At 39.8% G+C, this 10,910-nt stretch overlaps 1 long non-coding RNA gene across 1 annotated transcript; it reads right to left on the bottom strand.

The window, feature by feature from the left end:
* Nucleotides 1-4,116: 4,116 nt before the first annotated feature.
* On the bottom strand, nt 4,117-6,176 carry LOC148874856 (uncharacterized). Its single transcript, XR_016105132.1, has 2 exons — nt 6,044-6,176; nt 4,117-4,732 (listed from the first exon to the last, which is right to left on the bottom strand). It is a non-coding gene; the product is annotated as an uncharacterized LOC148874856 (long non-coding RNA).
* Nucleotides 6,177-10,910: the final 4,734 nt, after the last annotated feature.

The following is a 10,910-nucleotide window of genomic DNA, read 5'->3' as shown; positions in this document are numbered from 1 at the left end:
GGGTTTGGTCGGGTCTACGTCAACCTTACTTCAACCCGAGTTGCTGAACCAATTTCTTCATTTTTTGTTTTTTTGCTAAAATGTCTTTATTGTTTATCTTTTGGCCTTAGGATTAGTAGATGAAAATTAGTTCAATTTAGGATTATCAATTTATTATCTGTACGAGGACAAAGTTACAGTGTATTAAATTGATTAGCTACCTGATTAGTTATCACTTTTCAATAATATTAAATTGATTAGCTACAAGTTTTACTAGTATCATAGTAAAACCCTAAAATTGTGGGTACATATGTTTATCTATACATTCATATGATATGGATGCATAGTTGCATGTATACATAAAACGCTTTTATGAAAAATTGGGTTCGGATTGAAACGATTGGTTGCCCCAAACCTAGGGATGCAATTTGTACGGGATTGAATTGCGCTTTTGTTAAAATTTGAATGAACCCGGCCAGGAGGCCCAAACCTAAAGAATTGTAAAATGGGTCGAATCTAAGTTGTACTTCAAATTTTTAACCTAAGCCAAAGGTAGGGATGTTCATGAAAACCAACAAACCAAATCGTAAAATGCGGTTAACCGAACTGATTGCTTCGATTTTGATTTAGAATTTTTGAAAAATCGAATGATCGGTTCAGTTTTTGGTTAATTCACAAAAAAAATCAACAATTAACTGAATCGACCAGTATATATATTTATATGTATATTTTATATATATTGTTAATATATGTCACATATTTTCTATATATTATATATAAATATATACTTATATCATATTTATAATAATCTATTTATAAATATATTATATATTTTTAAAACAGTTATAATATATTATATATCATTTATTATTTATAATATAATATTATACATATATTTATATAATATATATTATAAATATAAAAAACCAAAACCGATGGACCGGTTAACCGATGGTACTAGTTTAATTTCGGTTTAGAAAAATGAAAAAAAAACGATACCATCGGTTCAGTTTGCAAAATATGTCCATAATTTGGCTAACCGAACCCTTGACACCCCTAGCCAAAGGTTGAATTGGATACATATTTTTCAACCATGATGGCCTGAAATTTCAAGTCGATCTGAGCCCAACTAAACCTATTTTGGGATTGCTTCGGGCTAACCCGGGCAGCCCGGGTAACACCACTATTTGGGAGGCAGATCCCGACCCCAAGTTCAAAGTAATACATGGATATAATTATTAGAAAGACCCTAAAACGTGGTGGTTGCAGGGGTGCGGAGGTCCCACCAGGTTGGAGCGAAGCATTATTGGTAGTACTATCATTCATGCAAATCAATGGAAACATGATTCACTGGAGCAGATCCGGGTCGGTCCATGTGTCAAACAATGCTGGGTCCCGGGTATGCTCTGAACCGTACGTAGCTTCTCAATGGCTGGTACGTACTACCATCATCCACCAAGTTAATTTGCAGTTCTGATCTGTTTGTTCTTCGCTTGCCTTACAACTGGATTCCATGTTATCAATGTACGATTTCTTGTTTTGTTTCGTTTTGTTTTCACTTGTAAACCAAACAAGCCGGAGATCTTAAACCACGGGACGAATCAGAACCGGATTGGCAGCAGGTCCAACCAGCTTCGCCGAACATTTCCCCATTATTTGTTTTTGAATAATCGATAAACGTCGATATGTTCGACCAAACTGGTTGGACCAAAAAAATTCTGTGAAGTTGGAAAAAACAAAATAATCCAGTTCAGCTTCGGATAGAGCAAATTGGAATCAGAATCCAATTGGATTAAGGGGTAGTGTTCGACAGCATGGTTGCTTTTGTTTTTGAAAGCGAAAACAACTGCCACCTAACAATTCTCACGTCAACAAAATTATATTATTTTTTTTGTGGCCTCTAAGTAGAATCAATTCCGAATCAATAATTAATCGAAACAAAATAAGGGACCCAAATCCGTCCCAATTTGTAATCAGGTCCTATTGGGTTTTATTCGATAGACCCATTTATTCTGATACTTAAAACGTAAATTTTGATAATATTAATAAGAATGATAGTAAAATATTAAATCGTTTATATATTAATAAATTGAACATTTTAACTAAGGTTATGTTTAGCATTGATGATGATTCTTTATAGCGATTTTTCAAAAGATGAAGATTTTTGAAATCAGTGCTTTTTTCTTTGAGAAATTGGTAAATTTTGTTATTTGGTATCATTTTTTTTCCATGTAAGATGATTTTTGAGAGATCAGCTTTGAGTTTGTTTGGTATTGATTCTCAAGGCCGACTATTTATTAGAGTTATTATTAAATGCTATGTCATCCTCAAAAAATTGGAATCAGCTAGAAATTAGGAATTCACTAAAAAAGATGATCCCTAAAGAGGGTTGATTTCAAGAATCGATTTTTGCCTGATTTTCTTGAAATCACCAAAATCGGTCAAATAAACAGAAATTTCAATGCCGATTTCTCTACAACTGACGTGGCTTTGACGTGGCAGTGATTTTCAAGAAATCATCATCAATATATATCGGTTTAGGACAAGCAAATATTGGAAGCAACCTGATTATTAATTAGGACAAAATCATCGAACTAGAACTAACCAAATAGGTTCAGTTCAGTTTGGGTAAAAAAAGTGCATACCACATGCACTATATATCCACCTTATATCTACATAAAATTAATATATCTGGGTAGGTGATTAACTTCAATTTCATGATGGTCAGAAAAGTTAAATCCAAATACCATATATCACATATGGTTAATATTTACTTGAGCACATGCATACCACATGCCTTTACACTATTATCATCTATTAATAAAGTTGATATTAATGTTGTATGATCCTACTTGGGCTAGGATTGGCTGCAGCCATAATTTTCTTTCCGTGATTCAATTCATGCCAAAGCCTCTCTTACCATTTATGCTGGTTGGATAATTCTAAAATATTGGTTAGGACATGTCCATAAATAAGGAAGGTAAGTCAGGTATTCAATTTGAAGAATTTACAGGTATTAGGATATTCCTTCATGTAGCCTACCCCCAATACAGTTGGGAATTGCATCTGTCCTTAGTTTTTGGGCTGGGTCCATTTAAATTTTGATAAATACTTAATGTGAATTTGTCAAAGTTTCATCCCTTGACAAAGATCTATACTATTTATAAAAGAGCGAATGCCCCTTCTTTTTAGAATTTTCATTGGATGTTTTCTATTCCCCTTTCTAAGCATACAACGGGCATAAAGAGAATATATATATCATTTACTCTCACTTTAGAAACTGCCCACTTATAAAGTTCAGAAACTGTTCATGAATTATAAATAGTTTTGTCTTAGAGATACTATCACATGCAAATGCATGTACATGTTTACTATTGCCAAAAAAAGTTGTAACCAGTCAATTGATAGCATGAAAGTGGTAACCAATCAGGTGATATTGGTTTGATTTACTCTGCCTATCTCCTACCCACAAACTCTTCTCAATCTCTACCCACATGATACCACCATATATTGGGAATGTCTTCCCATGAATGACAAGGGAGATATTCCCAATGCACGCCTATAATGTCTTGTTGGGTAGTGATGTTGGAAGAATTTGTAAGTAGGAAATCCAAACTTGTTATGATTGGCCAAAGTTCGCCAGGTATCATATATACCTTCATAGACTTACCCGGTTACCCCTTGATAAAGCATATCCATGGATAGAGAAATTAATAGAGATTTGAAACTTTTGCTACTAATTTTTTCTTATAAGGAATTTCATTTGATATTTGATGTCCAGCCATAACTATGATATTTGGTATTAGAAGGAATATCACTTCCCCAAGGCTGTGTTTGGTTTGGAGGAAAAAGGTAGGGAAAGGAAGTATGGGTTTCCCTATCTTTATCCTTCAAACCAAATATATATAGGCTAAAATCAACACTCACTTTTTCGCAAAGCTTTGCTTTTCAGTTTTTTTCCGTAGAACAAAACACTATATCAGAAAGATATGATATCTGAAAAACTTCTGACCAATCAACTGAAATCATAATTGTGATAGTCAATCAGATGTTATTTATTAAAATTCATGAATGGGTTTTGGTTGGTCAAAACTGTTATTATACCATGTCTGCATAGATTTTCCCAAAATTGAAATATATTCAGAAAATCACTTTTTTCTTCATTTCATGTGTAATCAAATGGAGTAATATACATGTAATCCTTCAGCAGTTGAATGAAACAACGAATAAAAGAAAAGAAATAATTAAGGTCAATAAAACCAAACGAAAAATTAAATAATACTTCTGCACTTGCACAAGTTGTGAGAGAAAAACTAAACCATCCTATTTAACTGTCGACAGTTAAAGAAGTAGAACTAGATGACAACAGAAGATAATCACCTTGTTCTTCCGGGACGAGGCCCAAATCCAGTGGCAGTGGTGGTGGTGGTGATAAGGTCAATGGAGCATGAACTAATAGGTGAATGGGGTGGTTTAGCTGCTAATTCAGAGAGGTTACTGCCGAGAGAGCCACCACTTCGGGTGAGGCCGGTCTTCTTCTCATGCCTGTGATGCCGGCATCGAAAGGATCCGGCGTGTGTTGTTGGTGAGCACAGGCAATTCTGCTTTCCATTTAGTGTTTTGAACGAATTGCCCCTGCGTCCCGTCGGTGACAAGATGGTCTGTGGAGAAAGATTCTTCATCTTCCTTACGTCGACAGGCTTTGGCACAACAATCTTGGGAGCCTCAGGGGGCTTCCTATCCATCTTTTTTCCTGTATATTATTTGAAGATCAATGGTTGACACCAACGGTTTAGTTTTGATTAGGGATGCAAACGGATCAGATCCCAATTTGATTTGTTTACATTCGAATTCAAATTGGGTCATATCTAGCAGATTCAAATTGAATTTGGATTATAATCAGATGTTAAATAGCATAAATAAATTAAACTAAAATTAAGGCTACAACTTGAGCCAGGTTGGCCCAAATTCATCCCAAAAAGGTGAGATTCTATCAAGTCGGGTTGATGCTCAAGCTAGGGTTAGGGTTGAAATTTATGAACCAAACTTTACTTCGAGTTGGGTTAGGGTTGACCCCTTGGGCAACTCAACCCAACCCGAACTCGACTCTATAATACATATCATATATAAATATAAATAAATAAATAAATATATATATATATATATATATATATATGATACATTGATTTGTTTAGATGCATGATAGTTGTATAACTCCCACCACGTACTATCATTTATTTCTTATAAGATAATCACTTCACTTAATCCTAATTGGAAATACTAAAACCTTAATAACATATTTTATATTTTTTGAATATTTTATTTTTTATCTCCTCTCTGTTGTTTGCCACCCATAGCCCATAAAAGATTTATTATAAGTCATAAGAAATAATAAACTGTAGTAATTTGAAGCATTTTTTTTCTGAATTTTGTACTTAAAGAGTCAATTAAAATGTCAACAAACAAATACTAATAAAACATAGGATTTATATATGTAGTAAAAGTTGAGTTAAGATTTGAGATTAAGAAGTTCTATGAGACTTTTTAATGGATAGGAAGAAGGTTGGGTTGGGCCCAACCCGAAGTTGACTTTGAATTGGGTTGGGTAGGTTAAATTGAAGGTCAGGTTGGGTTAGAGTTAGGATTGGGGGTTTAGAACTTAGGATTAGTCTAGGGTTGACCTCAACCCGACCTAATCCGGCCCAACTTGCAGCCCTAAATAAAACGATCAAAATATTATATATATTATTAATAAAATGAGTTAAAAAATGGCTCAAATAATATTATATTTTATGAAGAAAATGAATTGAAAATTATTTGTATAAAACTTAAACCTATGTCAATTTAGTGAAAATACATCATTGGGACCAACTTCACAATATAATTTTTAAGTACATATGAGCATGTATATTTAATTAAATCGAATCGGATCGGTTAGGAATAGATCCATATTTTATCCAATTACAAATGCATGGATTGAATTCGGATAATTGAATACCATTTGCAGCCCTATTTTTTATGCATGACTGGTAATTAAGTTCACCACATTGACAGATGGACTTACCTCAAGGTATGGGACAATACCCGGCGAGGTTCTCTCTGATGGATGACTCACCGGAGAGCCTCTTCCCTTGTCACCACAGTGAAAAAATCGACAAGGCAGAAGCAAAGAGAGAGAAGTGAAACATTTCTTTGGTAATATAGATTGTATGCTCTTGTTTAAACTTTAAACTAAACTGCGATTTTTACTCTTCGCCATTGGGATTTTTGTGGTTTTGCTTAGTCGTCGTCCATTTCTGATCACCACTAATTTTTAACTTTTACTTCGCTCTAGTTTTGATTGTTTTGTATATTCTTGGAAAATGCTCCTCCGGTCAGTTTCTATTAATTAAGACATCGAAGAGATTTCCATTTGATCATGGTCTGATCATTTGATATGTTGAACAAATAAATCTGATCTTATTTGGAATCATAGGACTTGTTGCGTTCGCATTTTAACTCTACATGATCGTAGGCCATTTGATTTGAAACAAAATTTGGTCGGGAGGATTTAAGTGTATAATTGTATAACTCAAACTTCAACAAACCAGTGATAAAATGATACTTTATAGCAAGATATAAAAGCCTCCCCTAAGGTCTTATTTCATAAAAATCACTCCGGTTACCTCCCTTTCATCTTTGTTCCGAATTCCATTATGAAGACTTCAAAATTATAAAATTACCCTTACAAATTATAGGGCATTTTTTTAATATAATTTGAAATGTCAGATTTGACCTTCTAAGCTTCAGTAGACCTAATGTTTTTATAGAGTATAATTATTTTATTCTTTTTAATGGAGGGTGATTTGGCCCGACCTCATAATAAGGGGACATGTGGACATGACTCGACATAAGTGACAACTCAGCATAACGAGTTCGGTACAACTCAGCATAACGAAGCTCGTTGATCGAGTCTGACAGCCCGCCTAAAGTGGCAGCTCGCTACAATATGATACTCTGTCGCCCTGAGCTATGACTCCCCCAAGTAGGAAGCTCTTCAAGCTAAGATTCTCCCAAGTATGGAGAATCCCGAACTGAAGACATTTCCGGTTAAGCTCGTCAGTTCCCTAACATAAGCTCGCTCCTACCTAAGGCTACCTCAGGGACCCGCCACAGAGAAGCACCTTGGTGCATCACCAGCAGCTCGGTGTAAGGAAGCTCGCTGCAGAGCAGCTCGGTGTAAGGTAGCTCGTTGCAGAGCAGTTCGGCATATCGTCAAAGATTTTCTACCTGACATCCATACCTTCCAAACCTGGAGACTGCACCCACGTCTCTCGTCTAGCGGCGTCATGCCTGCCAACCCTGGAGGCTGTCAGGACCGTACTCTACAGCAGTCACCTTTGTCCGACAACTCAGCTCTAACAAATAACGGCCAGCCACTCCAAGTCGTTATTTGACAGCAGACTGCCGCAATAGAGATTTAGAGGCGGTTACACCTGACAAGTCAGAATACTAGTATATAAAGACCCCGACCCCCAGGGGTGAAGGGATTGTGTGATCATCACTCTTCGCTCTTTGATTTCTCTACAACTCTCTTTCTTTTGCTCTCCCAGCTTACTAACTTAAGCATCGGATTGTTCCTGCCAGGAGAACCCTCTCGGGATCCTTCTTCCTCACAGGTAACTCTCGTCCGTCGCCAGCTAGGGGCGTAGCCACTTCCAGCTAGGAGTGACCAGGTCGTGCACCATCAATTGGCATTGTCGGTGGGAAACGCTTCAAAAAGCCTTCTTCCACAAAATCTTTCAAGTTCAGTTTCCATGGCTTCCTCTAGCAACGTTGGACGCAGTGTGGACATGAATTCCTCCGGGGAGAAACCTTAGATCCCGACAGTGTGTGTTGGTCAATTCACCCTACCACTCTCTGTGGATGGAGTCCATACTCTGAACGTGCCCCAGATCATGGCACCTGTGAACGCAGCACTCCCTTCCATGGCTGGTGCAACATTCACCAAACTATCTATTGTTCCCCCGATGACCGGACAAAACCAACTTGAAGACCTGGTACACTGCATGCGAGCTATGCAAGCTCAAATGCAATAGATCTAGCAATTCCAACAGTATCAGCAGCAAGTGCTACACCAGGTTTATCAGCATTAGTACCAACAGCAGTTTCCACCACTGCCTCAGAACCAGCAGTTGGTTCCACCTCAGAACCAGCAAGTGCTAAGCCTCGCCATCAGAATGAACCACCGGGGAGAGACCTCCCGAATCCATAACCCTCTTGGGAGTGGAGCCCCGTCCCGTGGAAGAGAGAGATGGACTACTCCCCCCACCACGCAGCATGTGCACAGATCGGGCGATTCTCAGCCTGCCAGACCTGCCTCACTTCGGCTTTCAGAGTTCGAGATCCCGCTCGTAGAAAACCGGTTCGAGGTCCTGGCCACAGACCATAGCCATCACCAACAGTCCGAACCAATCCCCATGAGAACTGGGCTTGACAACACTGAGGCTAGCACTACCAATGTAGAGCCGACCAAGAAGCTACGGAGACACCGCAGAGCTCGCCGAGCTACAGCCCAAAACTTGCCCGAACTGCCACCACTCAAAGGAAAGGAAGAAGCGAGCTCAAGAGCAGTGAAAGCCACTCTGCTCCTCTCTATGCCATCCCCCTTGTCTCCCAAACTCTTGGTCGTCCCGATGCCAAAAGACTTCAAGGTACCTCCTTGGACAAATATGATGGATCATTTGATTCGAATGATCATGTTGATTCTCTTCAGTCACAGATGCACTTAGCCGGAGCAGGTGAGTCTTGCATGTGCATAGCTTTCTCTACTACATTTAAGGGGGTAGCTCACACATGGTATAGAAACCTCGTGTCCGGGACAATCAAGAGTTGGGCGTAGTTCATGCAAATCTTCACCTCACACTTCATCACCAACAAGAGGTGTTTGAGGTCCCAAGAAAGCCTTCTCGGCATAGTCTAGAGGGAGGGGGAATCTATCCGCAGCTATATCAAGAGGTTCAATGATGCATATCTGTAGATACCTGATCTAGACCCCGCAGTGAGGCTCACAGCAGCCAAAAGAGGCATAACGCACAAAGAGTTCAAGTGGCATGTGGTTGCCAACAAGCCCAAGGACGTAACCGAATTCCTCAAGCTCATGGACCAGTTTATTGGAACAGAGGGGGAGATGAACCAGAAGAATGAGAACCCGCCGGAGAAGAAGAAAAGAGAAGGTGAGACCTCGACCAACGGGGACAATAAGAGGAAGAAAGAACCACCTCGAGGAGGACCAATCTTTCCAACCTTCTCCAGTTGAAAGGATGAACTACACGTCCTTGAACGTGAAGCGAGCATAAATCCTCATGGCGATTAAAGATACGTCTTATGTGAAGTGGCCACCTCGGATGAGAGGAGACTCGAATACTAGGAATAAAAATTTGTATTGTCATTTTCATAGAGATCACGGTCATAGCACCGAAAATTGTAAAAAACTCTGCGATGAGATAGAAGAACTCATCCGCCATGGGTATTTGAGAAATTTTGTACAAAGCGATAATAAAACAGGATGGCAGGGGGAGCAAGGTAGAGACGCTCCCGAGCCCAGCAATAGGCAGAATGAGCAGCCGCAGAGGCAGCCACCCAAAGAGAGGCAAGTTCGGGGAACCATCCAAATGATCACCAGTGGATCGATCGTCGCGGGTTGCACCTTAGCCACAGCAAGGATCTCGACTCGCGAGATCGAGAGAAAAGAGCAGAATCCCCCAAAGCAACCAAGGGTAGAGGAACCCATTTTCTTCACTAAAGATGACGCGCACGGAATCCAGTACCCCCACGATGACACACTCGTCGTAAAAATGAGAATTAATGGTTTCGAGGTAAGGCACGTCCTTGTTGACTCCAGCAGTTTGGCGGATATACTCTTCAAGGCCACGTTCGACAAACTTCATCTTTAGGAAAGCGACCTCAAGCCCACGAACACTCCCTTGGTGGGCTTCAGTAGAGAGGAAGTCAGGCCCCTGGTGAGAGTTACAATACCTGTGGAGGTCAGCACATGGCCTACTATTGTGAGATTCGACCACCCTTTTCTAGTTATTGTGACTCCCTCCCCGTACAATGCCATAATAGGTCAACCAATCACCCACGCTTTACACGTAGTGGTGTCCATCTATTACTTAGCCATAATAGGTCAACCAATCACCCTCCCCGTACAATGCCATAATAGGCCAATGCCCTGTTTCGATTAGCCAACACAAGCAATAACACCATGAGAATCGTGTACATAGAGAACTTGCCTCGGTCTAGCATTCTCGGGGGGGGGCAGAGGAGGTCGCTCTTGTCGTACAAGCAGAGCTGAGATGGGTTGATCCACTCACGAGCTACCTGCTACAGAAGACCCTCCCTGCAGATCGTAATGCTACCAGAAGGGTAGAGCATCAAGCAGCCAAATACGTCATGATAGACAGACGATTGTACCAAAGATCCTACACACTCCCTTATCTGCACTGCTTACAACCTTCCGAAGCTGAGCTCGTGCTCTGCAACACTCATGAGGGTTTGTGCGGCGGACACATGGGGGCAAGGCTCTCACCCAGAAGGAGCTACAATAAGGATACTATTGGCCAATGATGAAGGAAAATGCAATTAAGTTTGTCAGAAGATGTGACAAGTGTCAGAAGCATGCCAACATCCACCACCAGCCCGCTGCCGACCTAAAGTACCTTACCAGCCCATGGCCCTCTACACAATGGGGATCAACATACTCGGACCATTTCCACCAGCGACAGGACAAAGGAGGTTCTTAGTAGTAGCAGTTGATTATTTCACCAAGTGGGTGGAGGCCGAACCTCTCACAATGATCACAGCGCGAAGTGTGCAAAATTTCTTTTGGAAGAATATAGTTTGTCATTTCAGACTACCCCGAGTGCTCATCTCTGACAATGGCAAACAAT

The sequence above is a fragment of the Nelumbo lutea genome, chromosome 1 (genome assembly GCF_056320005.1).
Source record: "Nelumbo lutea isolate HS-2025 chromosome 1, American lotus-T2T, whole genome shotgun sequence".
NCBI classification, from domain to species: domain Eukaryota; kingdom Viridiplantae; phylum Streptophyta; class Magnoliopsida; order Proteales; family Nelumbonaceae; genus Nelumbo; species Nelumbo lutea.
Note: the sequence above shows the minus strand (reverse complement) of the source record. Positions and strands in the feature narration are given on the sequence as shown.